Consider the following 25,795-nt stretch of genomic DNA (forward strand, 5'->3'; position numbering starts at 1 on the left):
AGTGGTCAGAGCCATTTTAACCATTTTTTTGACAGGTCACAAACAAATCATTACGATTTACAAATGTAACGGTTTCTGCCACTAGATAACTTTTAAACTTCCATGGAGATTGGTGCGGGTGATGCTGTTGTACGCAGAGAAGTCACAACGTTAGTAATTTATGGCCAAACGCAGGAAGACCTACAGAGAATTGATACTTGGTGCAGGGAATGGCAGTTGATCGTCAACATAAACAAATCTAACTTATTGCGAATATATGTGGAGAGAAATCCTTTTAGTGTGACTACACAGTTGTAGAACAATTACTGGATGTAGTTACTTCCTTAAAATATCTAAGGTGTGATATGGAGTGGTACAATCACATAAAATTAATTTAGAGTATGGCAGACACCAGATCGAGTTTCACAGTAGAAAGTGGAAGTATCTTACAGAAAAGTCGTTCCACCGATACTAGAATACCACTAGCCTGTCCAGGACCTGTACCAGATAGAAGTGACAGAGGAGACAGAGAAGATCTAGAGAAGAGCAGCACGTTTCGTCACAGGTGCATTTTGCAATGGCGATCATGTAACGGAGATGCTCGCCAAGCTCCAGTAGCAGACGCTGCAGAAAGGACGTTCTGCATCACGGTATCGCATACTGTTGAAGTTACGAAACGGTGATCTCCTAGGAGATTCAACCAATATATTGCTGCCTTCTATGTACATTTCCCGAAACGAGCATCAACTTAAAACCTGAGAGATTTGAGCCCACATGAAAGCTTATCAGTATCCGTTTCTCCCGGGAACTATAAACGAGTAGAACAGCAAAAGGGGGTAAGTTACAGTGAGATACAAAATACACTCCACCACACACCGGAAGATTGTTTCCGGCGCCGGTTTCGAAAATGTGCCGTGGTGGTAGTCGTACCTCCTCCTTGGACGACTCTCGACAAGATCTCACCGCAAACATACGCTGTTTCTGGGTGAGACAGCCACTGCGTAATGCTTCCTCTTATGCAGATGACGGTACTCCGCCTTGTCAGTATGTGCTGAATTTTTAATCAATTCCATATCCACGTTAATCACACACTTCCTGCCAATTTGATGTATGTTTCATTCAGCCATCGTGGTTCTGTAATTTCAATGACCAGTTGTGTAGAAAAAGAAAATTTCCATTTATGTAAGTGCAGAAACTATATTTGTTATATTTTAGGCCATTTTACCTCTGTTAATAATGGTCGGTCCTCAGAGGTGTAGGACGTCTCCGCCGACCTATGTGGCCGAGCGGTTCTAGGCGCTTCAGTCCAGAACCGCCCTGCTGCTACGGTCGCAGGTTCGAATCCAACCTCGGGCTTGGATGCGTGTGATGTCCTTAGGTGAGTTAGGTTTAAGTAGTTCTATGTCTAGGGGACTGATGACCCCAGTTGTTAAGTCCCATAGTACTTAGAGCCATTTGAACCATTTAGGATGTCTCCCGGCTCACGTTCGTTGCACATTTGTTTCTGGTTTCCACCCGGAATTAGTCCTGTGTTTGTGATTCTGTTCCGGTACATAACACAAATGTCCGTTATATCAGCCATTGAGTACGTATTCCTTTGACGTGCGTACAACGGAAAAATATTTCCTACTCCATGGAGTGTGAACAACACAAACCGCACAACTGAAGAATAGAACACATCAAGAGCCACAACCCGATTTCCCAGAAACTTCGCTTGGTGGATGAGGGTTCAAAATAAGCGAACACGTGTCTCAGTTTGTCTGTAGATAACTCGACCGTCACTGAGAAAATGACTGTCCGAGTTTTTGACGTATTTTAGATACCTTTTAGTGTGAGATAGTCTTAGCCGAACATGTGGCATAGTGGCTACCGTTGAGACTTCTCACTTTTGAGCCCGGTGTTCGAAACCGGAATACTGTTTTCATTTAATTTATTTATTTATCCACCCAATGTCCGTAGAAGTTCACTATAGGAGTGTTTCTCATCAATTTAGGTGATACACGGGCATGATGCTATCTGTTTTAGTAGGTTATCAGTTTCGACATTCCAGTCACACCATCTTCAGGTATTATACTATCTTATCAGCTAAATAGTTCCGAAGTTCCAATCACACCCGCTTCAGACCTGTCACCTATATGACACCGAGTACCACCCGTGCATGTATAAGACAAGGTACCATTATCCTAATCTGGTTCCGTGAATACCCGAACTCCACGAGCATGTGTGCTTGTCGCGCAACTGACAGCAACTGTCGCCGCGCGAAGTGGCCACGTGGTTTGATGCGCCATAACACGGATAGCGCGGGCCCTCCCACCAGAGGTTCGCGTCCTCCCTCGGGCAAGTGTTGTTCTTAGCAAAACTTAAGTTAGTCTAAGTAGTGTGTAAGTCTAGGAACCGATGACATCAGCAGTTTGGTCCCTCAGAAATTCACACTCATCTGAACTTTTGAGAAACTGTCAAACGACCAGCCGCTGTCGTACGCTCCTGAGTCCAAGGTGGACGGTGGAGTTGCATTTAGTGACGGTACTTGTCTCTCAAACCGCAACGTGTTCGCTATGTTGCCAGGTTTGTAGGTTCAGCACTTGCAGACATTTTGTAGCGTCGCTGGCGATATGCTGTGAACACTGGACTCCACTCCCCCCCCCCCCCCCCCCCCCCTTTCAACTATAGCAATCTGTCACTCACAAAGCTATTTCAATCGCAATATAACGAAGAGAAACACGTAAATATTGTCCAGTTATAAAATTATTGTGGTATATGTGAATTACGTACATGCTAGTATGTGATCGGCATATTTTTGCCACTTTGAGAGAATCACTTACGAAGACTGTTGCCGTAATTTCGACAAGTTTCAGTCGGTTACAGACTATTCTATGTTTTGTTGAACTTAAAAGTGACCCAAAGATGATCATTTAGAACGAAACCAGTCGTGGAGGAACAAACGCCACTGAAAAATACCTGTGATTGTTTTGATTGGCATTCAACTGTGGAGGTAGAAAATGATAAAGAAAATTTGCTGTGTGAATGTTTTGTACAGGGGACGGCTGTCTGTTTAATAGTAGTCCCATTCAATGGACGGGGTAGTGGACCTTTATTTGTGACGCAGTCCTGACACTCAGTCAGCGCTGACATGTAACACGTTTGCGGAGCTAGTAAAGGGAGTCTGGCGTGGCTCAGCAGATAGGCCGCTCTTCGGCCTTCGCCCTTCCCCCTCTGCCCTTCCTCCCTCACGCGTCTCGCACACTCTCTGCCGACGAGTGGCTGCCCGCAACTTCCGCCTAACTCGAGGCGCTTGCGGTCCAACCACGGTGTTTAAAGAGCGCTTGCCAGGCGATCGCTACGCCAACCACCCGTACCACTAGCGCTCCGCGAACCGTCGCACTTTTACGCCAAGCGGTGGAACGAAGAGGTGTCCCGCCTGTACAGGGCGTAAGTATCCCACTTCTGTTTTGATATACGAGGGCTGTCCAGAAAGTAAGTTACGATTGATCGCGAAATGAAAATCACAGTGAAAATCAGAAATGTTTCATTTGTAACAATTAGCTACACCTTTCAGCTACTTCTCTACGTAGGCGCCGTTCTGACTCAGACATTCGTCGTAGCGTTGTACAAATTTTCCAATACCCTCATCATAGAAGGCAGCCGCCAGTGCTTTCCGCCAATTCTCTACGCTGGTCTGAAGCTCGTTGTCTGTGCCAAAATGTTGTCTTCATAACCAGCGGTTCGTTTGAGCAGAGATGAAACTCAGTGGGAGACAATTACGGGCTGTATTGTGGGTAACCAAAGATTTGCAATCGAAACGATGCAGGAACATCTTCATTGCCACTAGAGAATGAGGCTGAGAAGAGTCTTGAAGAAGAAACCGCGTTTCAGTTATGTAATGTTGGTTGCATAGTTTCAGGGGAAAATTCTCACCAGGCCCTCGTACTTGGCGGGAGACACTATTTTCTATAACATCTTTACGCGCTCACTAAGAGCTCAGGAATGAAAAGAGCGACATAATTCTACCTAGAGTCATACTAGAGACACTGCCCAACACATATTTGCAAAGCTTTATCGGATTTTCATAGTCGTGTCCATTTCGCGACCGATCGTAACTTACTTTCGGGAAAGCCCTCGTACAACTTCGGCTCCTCGAATTGAGAGTAGATAAAAGCAGTTTCTACGTCTACGAGGACCTGATGCAACACATTTTTTAAGCAGGATATTTTATTCAGTATCCCAGTGCACCTAATTATTCCCCACGCTTTTGACTACAAAACCATATTTTACAACATAACCACCGTTCAATGCGGTGGCCTTGCGTCACCTTACTGGGAGGGGCTGTTTGCCTCCATGCTATCACCCTACTCTTCGACGTCGGAGCAAACGTGCTGCCGGATCAATAACCTCTTCATCATCCATGTAGTGCTTACCTTGGGGTGCACCCTTCGTCGCGCCAAACAGACGGAAGTCGGAAAGTGCAATTAGGGTGTACGAGGGAGAACAGTCCAATCAAACTCTGTGATCTCCTCTTAGGTGCTCAGACTTGTAAGCCCCTTCCATTGTGATAGTGAAGGAGAAGGTCGGTTTCAGTTTTGTGGCGACCAAATTTCCTGAGAGTAGTGCAATTCAATTCGTAGTTGATCGTTGCGCCATGAGGGAGAACATAAAAGAGAGTAGCCCCTTCAGAGTCCCATAACGCCGTCGGCGTGACTTTACCGACTAAAGTTGTGGCTTCGATCTTTTTTTTCAGAAGAAACCTGATGTGGGGCCACTCCACGGGTTGCCGCTTCCTTTCCGGTGAATCCATGTTCCTTCGCCTGGGACGATGTTCATTAAAAAATTGTCACGATTTTCCTCGGAACTGGCGTAAATGAATCATAGTTGCCTTTTATGGTCTTCCGTCAGGCGGATAGGAATCCAGCAGGCACACACCTTCGAGTACTCTAACTGGTGGATGAGAGTGTGTGCACCATCAACACAAACGACCAGTTGTGCAGTGAGCTGTTTGCTTGAGATGCGTCCATCACCTCGAATGATAGTGCTGCACGTTGCATCATTGCAGGCGTCTGCATCTACATCTACATTTATAGTCCGCAAGCCACCCAACGGTGTGTGGAGGAGGGCACTTTACGTGCCACTGTCATTACCACCGCCAGCCGCTGGTGGCCGAGCGGTTCTAGACGCTTCAGTCTGGAACCGCAAGACCCCTGCGGTCGCAGGTTCGAATCCTGCCTCGGGCATGGATGTGTGTGATGTCCTTAGGTTAGTTGGGTTTAAGTAGTTATAAGTACTCGGGGACTGATGACCTGAGTCCCATAGTGCTCAGAGCCATTACCTCCCTTTCCTGATCCAGTCGAGTATGGTTCGCGGGAAGAACGACTGCCAGAAAGCCTCCTTGCGCTCTCGAATCTCTCTAATTTTACATTCGTGGCCTCCTCTGGTGGTATAAGTAGGGGGAAGCAATATATTCGATACCTCATCCAGAAACGCTCCCTCTCGAAATCTGGCGAGCAAGCTACACCGCGATGCAGAGCGCCTCTCTTGCAGAGTCTGCCACTTGAGTTTGCTAAGCACCTCTGTAACGTTATCACGCTTACCAAATAACCCTGTGACGAAACGAGCCGCTCTTCTTTGGATCTTCTCTATCTCCTCTGTCAACCCGACCTGGTACGGATCCCACAACGATGAGCAATACTCAAGTATAGGTCGAACGAGTGTTTTGTAAGCCACCTCCTTTCTTGACGGACTACATTTTCTAAGGACTCTCCCAATGAATCTCAACCTGGCACCCGCCTTACCAACAGTTAATTTTATATTATCATTCCACTTAAAATCGTTCCCTTCGCATACTCCCAGATATTTTACAGAAGTAATTGTTACCAGTGTTTGTTCTGCTATCATATAATCATACAATAAAGACTCCTTCTTTCTATGTATTTGCAATACATTACATTTGTCTACGTTAAGGGTTACTTGCCACTCCCTGTACCAAGTGCCTATCCACTGCAGATCTTCTTGTATTTCGCTGCAATTTTCTAATGCTGCGACTTCTCCGTATACTACAGCATTATCCGCGAAAAGCCGCATGGAACTTCCTACAGTATCTGCTAGGTCATTTATATATATTGTGAAAAGCAATGGTCCCATAACACTCCCCTGTGGCACGCCAGAGGTTACTTAACGACTGTAGACGTCTCTCCATTGAGAACGACATGCTTTGTTCTGTTTGCTAAAAACTCTTCGATCCAGCCACACAGCTGGTCAGATACTCCGTAGGCTCTTGCTTTGTTTGTCAGAGACAGTGCGGAACGGTATCGAACGTCTTCCGGAAGTCAAGGGAAATGGCATCTACGTGGGAGCCTGTATCTAATATTTTCTGGGTCTCATGAACAAATAAAGCGAGTTGGGTCATTGCTGTGTGCGGCTGAATGGTAAGCGGGAGATCGGACAGGTTTGCACGACCTTGTTGCAATAATGACATACGCCATGCCTAACGGCTCATCTTGCTTTTGCTCACTGCCAGATCTCCGCAGACATTCTGGTAGTGCTTATAAATATTGGCGATGCTCTGGTTTCCGCCAAAAGGAACTCAATTAATAACTCTCTACTTGGAACACACCTCCGTCACAGACGCTATTTTGAAGGATATGTATAGCATCGCCTTCATGAAACTAAAGGAGCTGACGCGGAAACATTCTACGGTATCCCAAAACAAATTTCCCATTTTTTCGACCTAAATTGGCCGAGAAAATAAAAATACTTTCCATTACTTATTGAACGCCACTGTACTTCCTACATCTACATTCACACTCTACTCCTACATATTCCACTCACGCATGGCGCAAGGGAACAGTGGCTGCCTGTATACCCCCGTACGAGCCTTAATTTCTCTCATCTTACCTTCGTGATCCTTACGAGGAAAGTACGTTAGCAGCAGAAAAATCACTCTGTATTCAGTAGCAAGTGCTAGTTACCTAAACTTCCTCCATAGCGTTTCGCGGAAAGTACGCCGTCTTGCCTCCGTGGATACCATTTGAGTTTACGAAACAACTCCTTATTACTCGTGTGCTGACCGAATTTGCCAGTGAAATATGTAGCAGCATGTTGACATACAGATCTACATTAGTACTCAACAAACCAGATGACAGTGTGTGGCGTTGAATTATTCTGGTACCATTGACCAACCAACACACCTTCCCTGTTCTCATCATGAATGGCGCTCGGGAAGATTGATCACCGCAAGCCTCTATATTACGTCCAATGTCTCGAATTCTCTCATTATAGTGATGCCGCGAGACGTATGTGAGAGGAAGTAATACGTTGTCTGAGTCTTCCAGGAAAGCTATCCCTCGAAATTTCAGTGTTAAACCTCTCCCTGTCACACATCTACCGTGTCGTCTAGGACGGTATGCTCAAAGCTACTTTGCGCGCACGGCAACAATTTGTGACGATGTGAAACGGAATTGTCGAAAACCTCAGCTTTAGTTAAAGCAGATATTAGAAATGGATTCAATGGTAGGATACCGGAGAATTACAATAAATCTAGAAAGGGCACTGCTTATGAAACACTTGCGCGTCAAGTTTTAGAATATTACTGAAATCCGGCGGACCCACACCAGGTAAGTGCAACGGGGGATATTGAAAGTATGCAAAGAAGAGCACCACGGATGGTCACAGCTCCAACTAACTGGAGACTGACACGGAAATACCAGTAACCTGGATTGGCAGATGCTTTAAGAGAAATGCTAATTATGGAACGTAAGTATGCTCACAAACTTCCATGGACTAGTTTTAAGTGGAACACGCAGATATACAGGGTGTTTCCGTAGGAGCGTGCACAAACGTAACAGCATATAGAGAATACTCCACAGGACAATTTGCCGAAGGAAGCCTGGGGTCGGAGAAACCAGCTTAAGAAGATATGGAAGTAAACTTGTTTACCGCTTTCTCTAGCGTTAGTGCTTCCCAGCTTATTTACAACTAACTTGCGTACATGTGAATTTAACAGTGTTTAAACAATATGCGTACACGTTTGCACGTACTGTGATGTTTATTTTGGTGTACATTCCCTATTTCCTGGAAGGAAACAAGGAGGACGAGCCTGATCACAAGGATGTTTGATGCAGGTTTTGTTTAGTTTTCTTGTCCACGAAGTGGATCTGTTGTATTTACATTCTCCCATTACTGAACGTTCTACAGATCATTGATAGACCCATTCATCACTCAATGATATTCACAGGCCTATGTTAAATATCATGGAGCAGTACCGGTACAGTTAATCAGAACTCATCGATGTGCACCTTGTGTATGGAGAGGGACGTTGTAATTCTCTCGCTGCTGAAAGGCTGTACAGGGAACGATTTCCTAGCGTGCATCATCCATCACTACGAGTATTTATTTCTCTCGACCGAATAATGCGGGAGACTGGTTCACTAGAGAAAAGAAATGAGGGACCTGGGAACATGAGGACCACTCAGGGTTATTTATCAGGGTTCATCACAATCATGTTCGCCGATGTCATGCTTGCATCGATAGTGATGGCCTTCAGTTTCAGCACGTTTTGTAAGATCCCCAGTACAAATGGTACGTTCACTGTGTCAGTGATGGTATCTCGAGTCAACTGTGACTAATGTAAAGAAAGTACTCGTACATAGTGATGCTATTTTATTCCTATTATCTCCTTCAGCTCGCTTCTCCGATCCCAGGTTCGCTACCTCAAATTGTTCAGCCCATTATCCTCTATGTGCTGCGTTTTTTAGACAGGAACCCCCATTTTTATTACATATTCGTTTAGTACGTAAAGAAATATGAATGTTTTAGTTGGACTACTTTTTTCGCTTTGTGATAGATGGCGCTGTAATAGTCACAAATGTATAAGTGCGTGGTATCACGTAACAATCTGCCAGTGCGGACGGTATTTGCTTCGTGATACATTACCTGTGTTAAAATGGACCGTTTACCAATTGAGGAAAAGGTCGATATTGTGTTGATGCAAGGCTATTGTGAGCAAAATGCCCAACGGGCGTGTCCTATGTATGCTGCTCGGGGATCCTGGACAACATCATCCAAGTGTCCGGACCGTTATTTAAGGAAACAGGAAGTGTTCAGCCACATGTGAAGCGTCAACCACGACCTGCAACAAATGATGATGCCCAAGTAGGTGTTTCAGCTGGTGTCGCGGCCAAACCGCACATCAGACAAATTACGCGATAATCGGGAATCCCAAAAACGTCGGTGTTGAGAATGCTACATTAACATCGATAGCATGCGTATCATATTTCTACGCACCAGGAATTGCATGGCGACGACTTTGAACGTCGTGTACAGTTCTGCCACTGGGCACAAGAGAAATTACGGGACGATGATAGATTTCTTGCGATACAGTAAACTGAAACATTAATATTTCTTTAACTATTACACGACTATGTAACAAAAATGGGAGTTCCTATTTTAAAAAGCGCGGTTGATACGTGTTTGACCCATGGCGGCGCCATCTAGCTGGCCAACCATAGCGCCATCTGATTTCCCCCTTCAAGTGAGACAAGTTTCGTACTTTGTAGTTTTTTCGTTTGACGCTTATTTCATGAGATATTAGGCCTGGTCACGATCAATGCACCACCCTATATATCGCAACCAGTTTATTGAAAACAAAAGTATTGATTGTGGCCAACGTTCTAAAATAGCACTATATATTATTTAAGAGAAGTTTACTGAGATTTTAAGGTGCTTCAAAAGATAGATGTTTCATGTTGCAATATGACTAAAATGATTGAGTTAGGAGGGTCATCTACTCCAGGTTAGAGAGTTTTAATCAGATATGGGAACATTTAGTCTGCACAAAGGGACAGAGGTTCAGTATCTGTAATTGAACATGTGCTTGCTGTTAACGTTAGTTCATAACTTTCTTACTGTGAATTTTATTGTCCATTAAAACACACACATGATTCCTGAAAAAAGCTATGCCTATTGAAAATTACAACTGGTTAAATCATGGTTAGTAATTCAGTAAACTGTTAAGAAATTTAAATAATTTTAAGAATGTGTTGAGGAGTGGACCTAAAAAATATGGTAAACCAAACTATAACAGGTGTTATTAATTCCATAGTGTCAGTATAGCCTTACTAAAGAGGGTATTTCGAGTATTGTGGTAAATTCAGATACTGGAACTGAAGATAGCTATCGGGTTCATATGGAGATTTCTGCCATAGGCAACTAACGATGAAGATAGCGAGACAGGGGTGAGTCTCCCATCCCACTTCTTTCTATAACAGTCTCAGGAGAGTAATGGCATAAAGGTGAAGATGTCAGCTAGAGATGTAATACGTGTTGGCGTCGCTAGAGCGCAACTGCCTACACGAGGAGCTGTTCTGAACGTCTGAAAGAGTGAGGAGGGCACACTGCATTTCCCAGCCACTGAGATCATGATTCTGCCATCAGTGTCACCCTACTGCGTTTTGATGAACTGACGCTGTGTATCATTAAAAACACAAAGAGTCAATACCTCTAACTAAAACTAAAAATCATCTCTAGGAACGTGTCCGTGGAGGAATTAGTAGCAACTATTGGTGCCATGTACGCCAGATCTACTTTTGTGCTAAATGTGTTCTCATTGACGATCTTTGGTCGCGTTTCTTGTGGGCCTGATTTTATCAGGGATAAAACAACAAGGGACAGATTCCCGGAATTTTTGAGTTACCTCAAATTCTACGAAATGTCCTCTCAAGCTCAACGCATCCCAACAGTGAAGTCAGCCCCTATTTCTGAAATACGAGACAGGTTCGCGCAAAACGCCCTCCATCGCTACCACCCTACTGAAAACATCACAACTGATATGGAGTTACTTCTAGTCAAAACAAGGCGTAGGTTTACGAGATTTATGGCAGACAAACCTAACTAATGGGATCTCAAATTTGGATAGACTTAGTCGTGGCATCCATTTTGGAATGCCATCCCGCAGCTTAGTAAGGAAAAATTCCTCAGCTTTCCAAGAAACTTAAACAAGGGGAAACGTCGTTAGTGAGGACAGTGAACAAGATTCTCCGAGTAACCCACAACTACGTGAAGAAGAACCAATCGTTCCTTTCACGTCGTCTGAAAAATCATTGATAAACCAGAGCGATCACCCGACAGTGTATCAAGGGAAGAAATATAAAACTGTTATTACTGTTAGCACACTACTTCCTGAGGAAGCAGGGTAAAAGGAAAGAGGAAAGCAGTAACTGTTTTACCTTCTAAAACGCCACAAAGTATAATTTGAACCTTGTTGACCAAATGATTTGTATTCAACTCGGAGTACCTACGGAAGACAGTCGATAAGTGTCTTTTAGAACAGTCTATACATTTCACCAATACATTTGTGGATCATCCACACTCAAGTTACCAAAGATAAACAGAAGAGAAAGTCGTTCGTTCTTCTGTAGGTAAATAACTAAGAGCAGGACAGGAGCAAGAGAGCCATTCGATCAAATAAGCTCCTGTAAGACCGCACAAATAAAGAAAAACGGATGAAGTGTGAGATAGGAATGTCTAAACGAAACAAAAGCAACGACAACTGTGAGAATCGCGAAAACACTGTCAAATATGTTTACAAAGAGTAGCAATGATTTGCTCAAAGTGTGATTTATGTATAGTATCAACCAAGTGAAATAAATGAAGAAATGTTAGGAACATTCGTAACAGCTCACTTTCCTGGGCAGACACGCAATGTTTTGTATATGAAAGGGAAATCTAGAAGTGTTAAAACTTATAGCTAAAGCTTGCTTTCAAGAAGAATGGAAAAAGGTCAGTCTTCCTTTATCCATTTTGAGGATTGTTAATGTAAATCTCATCAGCGGTCAAATGACCCGTTCCTATTGCCGTAGGGAGCTCATATTTTCCGCTGTTCTAGGTTAGCCGCAAGTACTGTTTGTGCCCTTTTCTTGTACTGCATAAGCACTGAGACGTTGTACTCCCAAAGGAACTCCTTCCATGTGAAATTCACCTGAAGGTAAAACACACGAAATAGAAGATCTGTATGTTCTATCTATTCGACATAGAATCAACCTATCATACTTCTGACATGATTCTACCTCGCATAGAAGAAGGCAGTCATCAGCCACATCTGCCTTGCAAGCGAACTGAATGATTTTGAGGGAGACTCAGACAAGAGAGCAGATATTTCACAGGCGTTAAGTTTTGTGAGTGTGCACAAATTTTTTAGAGAATATTAAATGAATCACTACTTAAATTCTTGTGTAGTTCTGCTTTGAATTAGAATGCAGTTTCCCAAGGAAGTAACAACAACACGCTATTAGGGCCACTCTGTAAATGTGCCAGATATTAAATACTCGGTGGATTTCAGTGTTTGGTATACACAATAAATGCACGGGTTAAGTGGAAGCTACATTATGTGTCACATTAAATGCAGTAAAAGAGAGTGCTTCTCGCTCAACTTTGCGCTTCATTGCCTCAAAATGCGGTAAAGTGCATTTACCTCTCTAGTCTTTTAGTTGCCTCACTTCTAATATAAGTTTCCTCTGAGATTTAACGACAAGACTAAAAGCATCTGCATCGTTATCTACAGGATCCATAATTCAGGGGGCAAGTGGAAGGGGAGTCGCGACGGAGAAAGCGATTGCAGCTGAAAATGGGAACCGTTGTCTACTGAACCAGATACGAGGTTATCAAGTATTATATCAGACCTGTGACTCTTTTAGCAACATCCAAGCAGAAATCGATACTTGCAAAAGTAACAAAGTAAGTGTCTCAGTGCACTGTAATAGGGTAATCACTGTTTAGAATACGTGTAATAGACGTGATGCATATCGCAGAAAGCTCTTTAAGGCTGTTCGTGGATGAAGATTATGTATAAAGAAAAGATGGGCGCCAGAGTCTTTAGTGAAGTGCAGGAAAATATCAGAGATTCGTAAGATAGCGCAGGGAACCCGCAGCTGATACTCAACATAAATGAATGAACGGTGACATAAAAGAAACTGAAATGACATTCCGAAACTACGTAAATCAAATGATCACATAAAGCTAATGGTAGGAAAGGCAGGAAGTATGCTGAGATTCATTGGGACAGTCCTCAGGGAATGTACTCGTATTCGTCTGCGAAAGAAGGGTTATAACGACACGGTTTCCACAGATTCTTGAGTATTCCCTCCCACTCCAGGTGTCTTACCACTTGGATTAATAGAGAAGGCAGAGTAGATACAGAGAAGAGAGGTGATTTTTGGCAGGGGTTCTTCTATAAAACATTATAGCGTACGGATATCCTCACCAAACTGCAGTGGCAGTCACTCTGCGGGTCTTGTTGTGCATAACTGAGCAATTTTCTGTTAAATCTCAGTCTATTTAGCAATCTGAGTGAAGGAACATGTTTAGTACCCCACATTCATGATCACGAAGTGGAAATAAGAGAAACTTTTGTTGACAAGGCTTATCGAGAGTCAAAATACATAATTATAGTGATGCCAGAAAAATCCTCTACGCAATAACGTATGGTTACTTTTCAACTGCAGGTGTTGATGTAAATGAGATTATCGCGTCTTGGCGTGGTTGTACCACACTCAGAACGCTTAAAAATCTACACAAAAATTTCAGCATGCAAACATATTCAAGCCATTTTATGCTGAGAGGAAGGACGCAATGGCAGTGGGGAAGAGATGGAAAATTAACAAATATTGGAAGACAGTATAAAGTGATTGCGGTATAACAAGAGCGAAGGAGACAATGGCAGTGTGATAAAAGAGAGGGATACAATGACAGTGGAACATAGTTGACAGTGACAGAATAGAGGCAGGAAAAGAGTTAAAGAGACAATATCAGTGGGAAAGCAAAATAGAGAAAGAGAAAGTGGAAGTGGGTGAGAGCTAAGAGAGAGCAATAGGGAAACATTGGTGTGAGAGCAGACAGTATTACTAGGGCAGTACGGAGAAGACTGTGTCTGTGCGACAGGGGGCAAGGTCAGTTAGAGAGGTACAAAGACAGGATAACAGTGAATTGTGCAGAATAGGTGAGTAAGAATGGGAAAGTAGGAGTGGATGGGTGCGACCGACATACAGCGATGGACTAATGGGTGTGATCGAGCTACATTTAGGGGAGCTTGTTGGAGGGAAAATTTTTAAATGTGTCAAGGAAGATAAAATGAGGCAGCTGGTACTCCATTTATCAGTCAGAGTTTTTCAATAAGCAGGAGCATATTCACCTTTCTAGTGTTGTGATAATACCATTTCTCCGCTGGTTTCTAATATTTCAATAATAAGGCATTTAAATACCGTACAGAAAAAGTGACTGCGAATTAGAGTCTCGGATTGTCGCCAACAAGACATATAGGATGGTTATAATTAAACTTCCCCTATTTAACACGTTATAACACGGAAACTGATTACCGTACGAGTACCAAACAAAATACCATTAATGTCCAGAGTATGGGGTGTATGATTTCCTTGTGCCACAGCGCCACCGTCCAGTTCCAGCTATGGCCACCAGGTGCCGTGATTAGTCATTGTGATTCATAGTCTCACACACCTGAAAAATCACAGTGAACTTGGCGAAATGTTAACAAGAGGAGCAGGGCATTATTGGTGAAGCTCTATTATCATAACAGCAGCAAGCTGCTGCACTTCGGGAATATCGCCGGCTGAAAGGATAACGGAAGCGACCTCTTTCTCCACCTGCTGTGCGGAGAATAATCAAGAAGTTCAAATCAACTGGAGAACTGAACGGCGATCCAGGAAGAGGCCGACGACCCGTTGCACCACAGGCGGTTGATGAAATCGCTGTTGCTGTGGCAGACAACGCTGCACTCAATTCCTGATCGTCAACCAGTATGTGATATCACGACAGTAGAACATCCCGTGGTCCACTGCACGGAAGATGCTTCGAACCATTCTCAAATGGTATCCGTACAAGATCCATATCGTACAGGAGCTTGCGCCACAGGATGCACGACAGCGTGTTGACTTCGCTCTCCACTTCCTCGTAAGGATTTAAATTGCAGAGAGTTGGCCCTGGCCCATTCTATGAACAGGTGAAGCTCCTTTTTCTCTGACAGGTGAGGGGAACACACAGAACTGCCGAGTGTGGGGAGCTTCACCTCCAGTCACTGTGCATGAAGTTCCTCTGAATGGCGAATGTGTCACTGTATGGTTTCGCTTGACGGCTACGTTCATCATTGGCCCATTCTGTTTTGAGCAGGCAGGCGCCCAAGGACCAAAGACGTGCAGTGTGACTGGCCAGTGTTACTGCGATATGCTTCGCCAGCATTTCATACCCGCCCTGCAGGAGAGAGATGCATTGAACTCAACAGACGGGGCCCCTCCGCACATCGCTTGTGAAGTTCACCTGCTTCTCCGAAATATGTTTGGAAACTATCAAATTATCAGCCAACCTTTCCCAACTACTTGACCGGCACCATCACCTGATCCCACTCCCTGTGATTCCTCGTTGTGGGGCTACCTGAAGGACAGGGTTTACCAGGGAACATTCACACATGTGCTGATCTGAAGCGCAGCATATAGAGAGAAATAGTCAACATACCTACGGAAATGCTTCGATCTGCTGTGCAGAATGCGATTCAGGGCTTTCAGACTGTTCTGGATACTGATGAGCGCCATATTGAGCCCCTTTTGTAGCAGAAACAGTACCAGTACGTAATGTTATGGTATACCGTAGCAGTAGATTAAAAGTGTTTCATTTGAATTTATTCTGCATTATTTCTCTTCCCCATGTCCTTGACATTAGTTCACCCAAGACTGGAACTCGTAGGCTAATTAGTTTCCGTATTATCACGTATTAAATAGGGAAGTTTAGTTACAACAACACGGTAAATCGGAATCTATGCTCTCCCGCAATACACAGGTGTTCCGCGGGCGACCTGCGCAGCAAGCTGCAGGGGCCACCTCAGCCAATACCAGCACACGAACGCTGAATGCCCGCATGGGCAGAGGGCGGCAGCAAGACAGCTACAAGAGAGCGCCTGCCTCGCAGACCTATTCGCTTACTGGGGGTCATCTGTGAGCAGATAGCTTCGAGAATATCCTGGCGTCTCCGCCGTATCCAGGCCAGTTCGTCCCCAACGAGCTCCCTGGGAAAATTCGCTGGCCTCTGCCAAAAGTCTTCAATTCGAGGACTCGCGTGGAGGCATCGAGTTACCTGATCGCCGGCGCCCGCTACCCTGCTGAGCTCATCGCTCCGTGGAACAGTCGGTACCCGTTGTCGAGCTACGCCCAGACTTAGATTCTGGAGCGTAGACAGTTAAGGACACGGCAAGCAAGGAGTTGCAGTAACTCCTCTTGCCTTTGCTGCCGAAATCGTGATGGTTGTATTAGCCAGACATTTCACACGACTGTTACAGTCGGACATGTACGCTTTAGGAAACGTATAACAAATATTCTTACTATTCGCCTAGCACCTTCTGCAGTCTCGCCTCTACCACATAATGTATCGCATGGTCGTCGGTCTGTTGATAGAAATCACCTTGACTTTAATTAAGATCACTCATCATAGGCTACTCAGCTGTTCGCAGTGTGAAATGACAATTTTTGAGGCTTGACATGATACTTCTAATTTATCAGAAGAACTATTCATGTGCAATATGTATGACTTACAATTACGACTTTAAAATAATGACGCACAACTGTAATATTGGATAGGTGCAAAAATCGATGCTGTTATTCATTGTGTTGGCACCACTGCATCATGAAGTTTCTTCATTTCCTGACTCAATTGTTTTACTTCAGTTCAGAGTTTTATTGTAGCTAACAGGAGGATGTATGTTGTTAACAACTCGCTTCCGCCATTTTCAGCATCAATCAGTATGGAGTGTTATGTAGGGAAAAATGAACACTTGCGACACGTGTTCGTCTTCGAGTCCAGTCGGGGATCTGGTACTGCAGGAGCAATAGAAGAATTCATGGCATGTATGGGAGGTAAGTATTTGCTGACAAGACAGCACTGAAATGGTTTTCTCGTTTCTGCGAAAGGAAACTTGACCTGGACGATGAACCTCGTTATAGGAGAACTTCTATTTTTGATGAAAACCTCCTAAATCGGTTGGCTCACTATAATCCTCGCCAAACAGTGCGGGAAATAGCGCATGTTACAGTGTGCGATCACACCACCACTGTGCACTGATTGCATTCAGTGCGTAAGGTGCAAAGCTAAGCCGACTAGCTTTTGCTTTTTAAAACGAAACACATGGTAATTCTGTGTTGTTCCGCTATGATAAAGCACACTCGTATATGGCCAGAACTACAACAGATTCTATTACGGAACTTGATTGGGAACCACATCTTCACCCTCCATATTCACCAGACTTAGCCACTTCTGATTAACATCTTTTGTTGCCTCTCTCTCTCTGACAACTCTCAAGAACAAGTGTTTCGTGATGAAGCTCCTCTTAGCAACTAGTTAACATGTTTCTTCAACTCGAAACCACAACAGTTCCATAGGAGAGGAGCAAAACTCCCACCTGAAAGGAGTCACACGGTTACTGACGAACATACATCACTGAGTACTGTGTGAGTTGTGGTACTGTGTATTATGCTGTAATGTAATGTAGTGGATTTTACATTAAGAGAACAAAATCATGACGTTTAATAAACGGCAGGAACTTATGCAACAACTCCTTAGGAGAAACACAATCACGCAATATAAACATAATTCTCCATGCACGTTCACCCACAGAATAACTGGAGATTAAATTGTAAAGACGCATCAAATAGCCTCTGGTACACACCGCTTCCTCTACGCAAGTCTACCCGCAGAATGATGACACTCCTTGCTGTCAGGCCGTTCTGGGGAAACTTTTCTTGAATGCTAGCCAACCAGAGTCCACGAAAGGTACCCTTCCTTCTAAAGGCGTGCTCTGAACAGCCAGCTGGATATGAGAAAATGGCTATCTCCGTGCTTTCATGACTTTGCCCACGCAGCCAGCGCAATAAATGTTGGCTAATTGAGTTTCTCTCGTAACAGAGAACACGACAGTGCTTGGTAATTGCAAAATACCGGGTGAACAAAAAGTCTGTAGAAATTTGAAAACTGAATAAATCACGGAATAATGTAGATAGAGAGGTACAAATTGACACACATGCTTGGAATGACATGGGGTTTTATTAGAAAAAATATATATATATATACAAAAGTTCAAAAAATGTCCGACAGATGGTGCTTCATCTGATCAGAATAGCAATAATTAGCATAACAAAGTAAGACACAGCAAAGATGATGTTCTTTACAGGAAATGCTGAATATGTCCACCATAATACGACAACAATAGCTGTAGTCGAGGAATAATGTTGTGAACAGCACTGTTAAGCATGTCCGGAATTATGGTGAGGCATTGGCGTCGGATGTAGTCTTTCAGCGTCCCTAAAGATGTCGGTCGATCACGATACACCTCCTACTTCAGGTAACCCCAAAGTCAATAATCGCACGGACTGAGGTCTGGGGACCTGGGAGGCCAAGCATGACGAAAGTGGCGGCTGAGCACACGATCATCACCAAACGACGCGCGCAAGAGATCTTTCACCCGTCTAGTAATACTTTTTTTTGTTCTAATAAAACCCCATGTCAGTCCAAGCATGTGTGTCAATTTTTACCTCAGTATCTACATTATTCCGTGGTTTATTAAGTTTTCAAATTTATACTGACTTTTTGATCACCAGGTATATGTGGTATATGTGTATAGGTCGTAATCTCTGTCTCTGTCCCTCTCCTTCTCTCTCTTGCTCCCCTACTCCCTCTCCATCTCTTCTTCCTCTATCTCTCTGTTCATCTCGTCCTTCCTCCCACTTTTTTGTCCACGTCCTCCTACCGCTGCTCTATCTGTCAATCACCTCCTACACCCTCCCTCTATCCATAACGTCCTCCGCCCCCACTGTGGCCACCTCGCCTTCCCCCCCCCCCTCTCACTCTCCCCACATCCTCCTCCTCATTCTCTGACCATTCCCTCCTCCCCCTCTCTAACCATCCCATCTTCTTACCTCTATCTTACCATGAGTCTTCTTTATTGTTGTTGCAAAAGAAACCTTGATTTGGTGTTGAAGTCGCTTAAAAGAAATGGGTAAATCTGTTGCTGTCATTGGTATACACAGTATGAAAGAGACCTATACAGTTGCTGGATCTGTAAGGATAGTGGCTTCAATGAGAATATTTCGATAATTTTAATCTGCGAACTGGTGGGATTAGAAAGTTTCGGGACATCCATATTTTCGTCGAAGAATACTAGTCATAATTCGATAAGCTATAAGTGCAATTTACATGTTTTCTATCAAAAATATCTATGAGGAAGAAAACAAAATAAAACATTGTCGTGTAGACAACTTTTGTTTAAAATGAGACATGAGTATGTAGGAGAAACAAATAGTGTCTGGTTTAAATGATCGTTAAAACTGACTACGAGAAAGAGAATGGAACCGCACAGTTTCATGGGGCAACATTTTTCTCCCACGGCCTGTTTTAACAGAAGACCGGTACGTTGTTGTTAAAAAAATAGTATATGTCCTTTTCAGTGTTTATTAAATTATCAAGGAAAAATGTGAAGTAAATCAGTCATGAACATTTCGAAATATTGGCAACAATTTTTTCCTTTTATGTATTATTTATATCGTTATTTATGTACCTTACACATTAGAATATGTAGCCTATCCCTATACGAATGTTTATTAGAGCTGTGTTTCAAAATATGAAGTAAAATGGTCAAGAACTTTTGAGATTTTTGGAGAAATCGTTACATAACGTTTTGTCTTTATATATTAGCATAGACTACACAATAGCATACTGAATTTATTTGGCTGTAATAGTTGCCCCGCCCCTAAGAAAAAAAATTTAAAAAGAATCTCACATTTAAAATGACATGGCTGTCAGTGTAAGTCTAACTAGCCTGAAACATTACAGAGTGGCCCATGCAACCGGAAACGCCTGAGCCGATAGAGATGGTTCAGAAATTAGGACAGTGGACTAGCATTGAGGAGAACCCCAGTTCATATCCCCTTTCAATGATCCTGATTTATCTTATCTGTGTTTCACATGTATCGCTCAAGGCAAAGCAGTCATTACAAAAAACAAACCACGAGTTTCTGGAGTTTTCCGTTTCATATCAAATCAAGGGAAATGGAGTAAGTTTACAGCACTAAATAAAATATGTAAATGTGAAAAGTTGGACACAAATATGAGCAAAAGGTAAAAACGGACGTTCTCTGCAAAAAATGGCAATACAGCAAAACTACTACAGGAATTTATAAGTATTTTATCAATAAACACGTGCGCAAATACTCATATTTCTAGAAAACAGTGTAAGAAAATGATAAAGACCTTTACTGAACTTATGTAATGCCGACAGGAAAAAAATGTAAAAAAAACACACGTCACACTTGCTCAACTGAAACAATTAAACTATATCTCCTGCATTAGGTGCTGAACAAATAGTTTGTTGGCTCCAGACAGTTGATACATCCAATTCGAGATCGCAAAACATCACAGATATGGAACTTTATATTTATGTGAACTAAGTAAAATAAATTTTTATGTGACAGACATACAACGATGTCACAAAAGTCATGGGATAGCGATGCGCTACGCAGATAGCGATAATTTCACGTGCACAAAGTATAAAAGGGCAGTTGCATTGCCAGTACTGTCCTTGGTACTTAGGCGATCCAAGTGAGAAGTTTCCTGACGTGATTATGGCCACAAGACGCGAATAAATAGATATTTAATGTGGATTTATCTTTGGAGCTAGACGCATTGGACAAATGGTTCAAATGGCTCTGAACACTATGGGACTTAACTTCTGAGGTCATCAGTCCCCTAGAACTTAGAACTACTTAAACCTAACTAACCTAAGGACATCACAAACATCCATGCCCCAGGCAGGATTCAAACCTGCGACCGTAGCGGTCGCGCGGTTCCAGACTGTAGCGCCTAGAACCGCTCGGCCACTTCGGCCGGCACGCATTGGACATTCCATATCGAAAATACTAGTGGGATTCAGTATTCCGAGGTCCATAACGTCAAGAGTACAAAATTTCAGGCATTACCTCTCACCATGGAAACTGCAGTGGCCGACAGCCTTCATTTAACGACCAAGAGCAGCGGCGTTTGCGTAAAATTGAGAGTGCTAACAAATAAACAACACTGCTTGAAATAAGCGCAGATGTCAATGTGGGATGTCCAACAACACAACATCGCGCGTAGCGCCTCTACTTGGCTCGCCACTATATCGTTTGAACCCTAGACGACACACAAATTGTGACCTGGTCCAGTCACTTCTGGTTTCGGTTGATAAAAGCTGACAGTAGGTTTCCGATGTGGCGCAGACCCCACGAAACCTTGCACCTAGGTTGTTAACAAGACACCGCGCAAACTGGTGGTGGCATCATAACGGTGTAGGCTGTGTTTACATGGAATGGACTGTGTCCTCTGGTCCAACTGAAACGGTCATCGGCTGGAAATGGTTACGTTCGCCTTCTCGAACTTCATATTCCCAAACAACGATGGAATATTTATGGACGACAATACGCCGTGTCTCCAAGACCACAACCGTCTGCAATTGGTTTGAAGAACATTCTTGACAGTTCGAGCGAATGAATTGACCACCCAGATCGCCCGACATGAACACCATCGAACATTTAAGGGGCCATAATCGAGAGGTTAGTTCGTGCACAACATCCTGCATCGAGAACGCTTTCGCAATTATGGACGGCTGTAGATGCAGCAATGGCTCTGTAATTCTGCAGGGGACTTCCAACGAGTGGTTGAGTCCATGGCAAGTCAAGTTTCTGCACTACGCTGGAGAGACGGAGGTCCGAAACGATATTAGTAGGTATTCAGTGACTTTTGTCATTTGCACTGTATGTTAACCGGGGACCTAGAAACGACGGAGAGGCTCCGTCCCCGCCGCAGCCGCAGTGGTCGGCAACTCACGACGACTACCGCAGTCCACTTCCCCCCTCCGCCGCCCCACACAGAACCCAGGGTTATTGTGCGGTTCGGCCCTATGTGGACCCCCCAGGGAGCGTCTCACACCAGACGAGTGTAACGCCTATGTTTGCATGGTAGAGTAATGGTGGTGTACGCGTACGTGTAGAACTTGTTTGCGCAGCTATCGCTGACATAGTGTAACTGAGGCGGAATAAGGGGAAGCAGCCCGCATTCGCCGAGGCTGACGGAAAACCGCCTAAATACTATTCACAGACTGGCCGGTTCACCGGACCTCGACACAAATTCGTGCCTGGGACCAGGCGCTCCTTTCCGCCTGGAAAGCCGTGCGTTAGACCGCACGGCCAACTGGGCGGGCCTTTGTCATCTTAGTGTACGTCTAACTGCTCAGGAAAGCGTTAAATACTGATCATCTTCCTTTCCTTTGGGGCCGGCTAGAAGCCCCAGGGCCGGCTGGAAGCCTTATTTCTGGCTGCGTATGTTGACGAGTGAAAGGATCATGCACAGTGTCCATTACATTAAACAAATGACTTCCTCGAGTTCAAGTCTCGGTCCGGCACACAGTGCACAGTCCGTCCTCAGCAGAGCGAAAATTGGATATATTAAACAAGTGCGTTGTTGGAAACTGTACGGAAGGAGAAAGAGTCTCGAGGTTTACTGTGTGACCGTTTTCATGCCAGGCGAAGAGCTTGTCGCTGGGGGCGCTTTGCATTCGCAGCGAGTTAAAGTGACCCCGCCGCATCCGCACGCCTGAGGGGCTTCGCGAGGTAACTGCGAGGCTCGTGATAAGAGAGGGGGATTCCCCCCGTGCTGGCGGCGGCGATTAGGCGGCGCGATCAAACGGCTGAGTGACGCCGCGCGCCGCGACGCCTCATGAATGTTAACCAGGCGCCGGGGTCCCCAGCCCAAGCGGCGGCTCCGACCACACCCCAGGGGGGCTGACTACCTGCTGCGCCGGAGAACAGCCACCCACACCAAGCTACGAGCGAGCGCCTCACTTGTTACAGCTACAGATGGTACGAAGTGTTACACGATTTGAACCTTTTTACGGTTCTTAATTTGGTACACAATGTAACGGGACATGGAGAATAATATGGCACAACCGCGTGTAATATATGCTTGAACATAAACCCAGGTGCTAGAGAAGCCTGCAGGTTGCGCCATAGTACGCTACTGGCCATTAAAATTGCTACACCACGAAGATGACGTGCTACAGCCGCGGAATTTAACCGACAGGAGGAAGATGCTGTGATATGCAAATGATTATCTTTTCAGAGCATTCACACAAGGTTGGCGCCGGTTGCGACAGCTACAACGTACTGACACGAGGAAATTTTCCAACCGATTTCTCATACACATACAGCAGTTGACCGGCGTTGCCTGGTGAAACGTTGTTGTGATGCCTCGTGTAAGGAGGAGAAAAGTGTACCAGTATGTTTCCGACTTTGATAAAGGTCGGATTGTCGCCTACCGCGATTGCGGTTTATCGTATCGCGACATCGCTGCTCGCGTTGGTCGATATCCGATGACTGTTAGCAGAATATGGAATCGGTGGGTTCAGGAGCTAATACGGAACGCCGTGCTGGATCCCAACGGCGTCGTATCACTAGCAGTCGAGATGACATGCATCTTATCCGCATGGCCGTAAAGGATTGTGCAGCCACGTCTCGATCCTTGAGTCAACAGATGGGGACGTTTGCAAGACAACAACCATCTGCACGAACAGTTCGGTGACGTTTGCAGCAGCATGGACTATCAGACCGTGGCTGCGGTTACCCTTGACGCTGCATCACAGACAGGAGCGCCTGCGATGGTGTTCTCAACGACGAACCAGGGTCCTCGAATGGCAAAACGTCATTTTTTCGGATGAATCCAGCTAGTGTTTACAGCATCATGATAGTCGCATCCGTGTTTGGCGTCATCGCGGTGAACGCACGTTGGAAGTGTGTATTCGTCATCGCCACACTGGCGTATCACCCGGCGTGATGGTATGGCGTCCCACTGGCTACACATCTCGGTCACCTCTTGTTTTCATTGACGGCACTTTGAACAGTGGACGTTACATTTCAGATGTGGTACGACCCGTGGCTCTACTCTTCATTCGATACCTGCGAATCCCTACATTTCAGCAGGATAATGCACGACTGCATGTTGCAGGTCCTGTGCGGGCCTTACTGGATTCAGAAAATGTTCGACTGCTGCCCTGGCCACCACATTCTCCAGATCTCTCACAAACTGAAAACGTCTGGTCAATGGTGGCCGAGTAACTGGCTTGTAACAATACGACAGTAGCTACTCTCGATGAACTGTGGTATCGTGTTGAAGCTGCATGGATAGCTGTACCTGTACACGCCATCCAAGCTCTGTTTGACTCAATGCCCAGGCGTATCAAGGCCGTTATTAGGGCCAGAGGTGGTTGTTCTGGGTGCTGATTTCTCAGGATCTATGCAACTAAATTGCGTGAAAATGTAATCATATGTCACTTCTAGTATAATATATTTGTCCAATGAATACCCGTTAATCATCTACATTTCTTCTTGATGCAACAATTTTAATGGCCAGTAGTGTTCTGGCCACTAGCCTTACCTGTACAATATCGCCAACACGTTAAAATTGTCAGTCGTCGACATAGCAGTGTTCTGTGTAATATTGAGTGCGTTGTGCCGTAGCTAACTAAGGCCGATCGTAAGCAAGTGGGTTGATTGTATAGTGGCTGCTGCCGTAGCCAAGTAGAAGTGCTTCATATTTCAAGAGGCACAGTACAGAACATACAGGGGAAACGGAAAAACATCATCAGCCAAATCTCAGTGCCGAGCAGTGTGTGTGTTGAGTTACCGTGGCGACGGTGATTGAAGAGGACTGTGACGAAAAATAAGAGAACGATAGTTGAAAATCACTGCAGAACTGAGTGTCGCACTCGTGATCGCGATTAACTTCAAAGCAACACGAAAGGGGCTTCATGAGCTGGATACCGCAGGGAGAGCTGGAATTCCAGAACCACTCATCACTGATGCAAATGGTCCTAACAGGTGACCGCAACGTCGAAGCCATAAAACCTGAACTATAGAGCACGAAATTCATTTGGTCGGACGAGGCTTGCTTCACGCATTTTCTAAATACTGGCCTATTTTGCGTCTCAAGAGTTAACCATAGCGGAGGTTCCGTGATTTGGGCAACCATATAGTGGCTATCCTGGGCCCTATCAGTACTCTGATACTGCCAATGATTATCTGACCATTTTAGTTGATCATGTCCATCCCAGGCCGGCTTGAGTGGCCGTTCGGTTCTAGGCGCTACAGTATGCAACCGAGCGGCCGCTACGGTCGCAGGTACGAATTCTGCCTCGGGCATGGATGTGTGTGATGTCCTTAGGTTAGTTAGGTTTAAGTAGTTCTAAGTTCTAGACGACTGATGACCTCAGAAGTTAAGTCGCATAGTGCTCAGAGCCATTTAGCCATTTTTTTGTCCATCCCAAGGTAGGATGTTTGTTCCCCGGTGGTGGTGCTGCGTTCCGAGTCTACAGGAGTCCTGTTAACACAGCTCGCACTGTGGAGGACTGGTTCATCGGCACTTGGATCAACTGTCTCATTTCCGCTGACCGGTACAGTCACCAGTCCTCCATGTTACACCCTCTTTGTGGTTTGCTGTGGAGAGGAGGGTACGTCAACGCCTTCCATCCCTTTCGTCGTTGCCTGACCATTGGAAGGACGAATGGTACAATATTCCCTAAGATGCAGGACCTATATTTATCCACACTACTGGCCATTGAAATTTCTACAACAAGAAGAAATGCAGATGATAAACGGGTATTCAATGGACAAATATGTTATACTATAGCTGACATGTGATTACATTTTCACGCAATTTGGGTGCATAGATCCTGAGAAATCAGTACTCAGAACAACCT

Source organism: Schistocerca americana, chromosome 7 (genome assembly GCF_021461395.2).
Source record: "Schistocerca americana isolate TAMUIC-IGC-003095 chromosome 7, iqSchAmer2.1, whole genome shotgun sequence".
Lineage (NCBI taxonomy): Eukaryota > Metazoa > Arthropoda > Insecta > Orthoptera > Acrididae > Schistocerca > Schistocerca americana.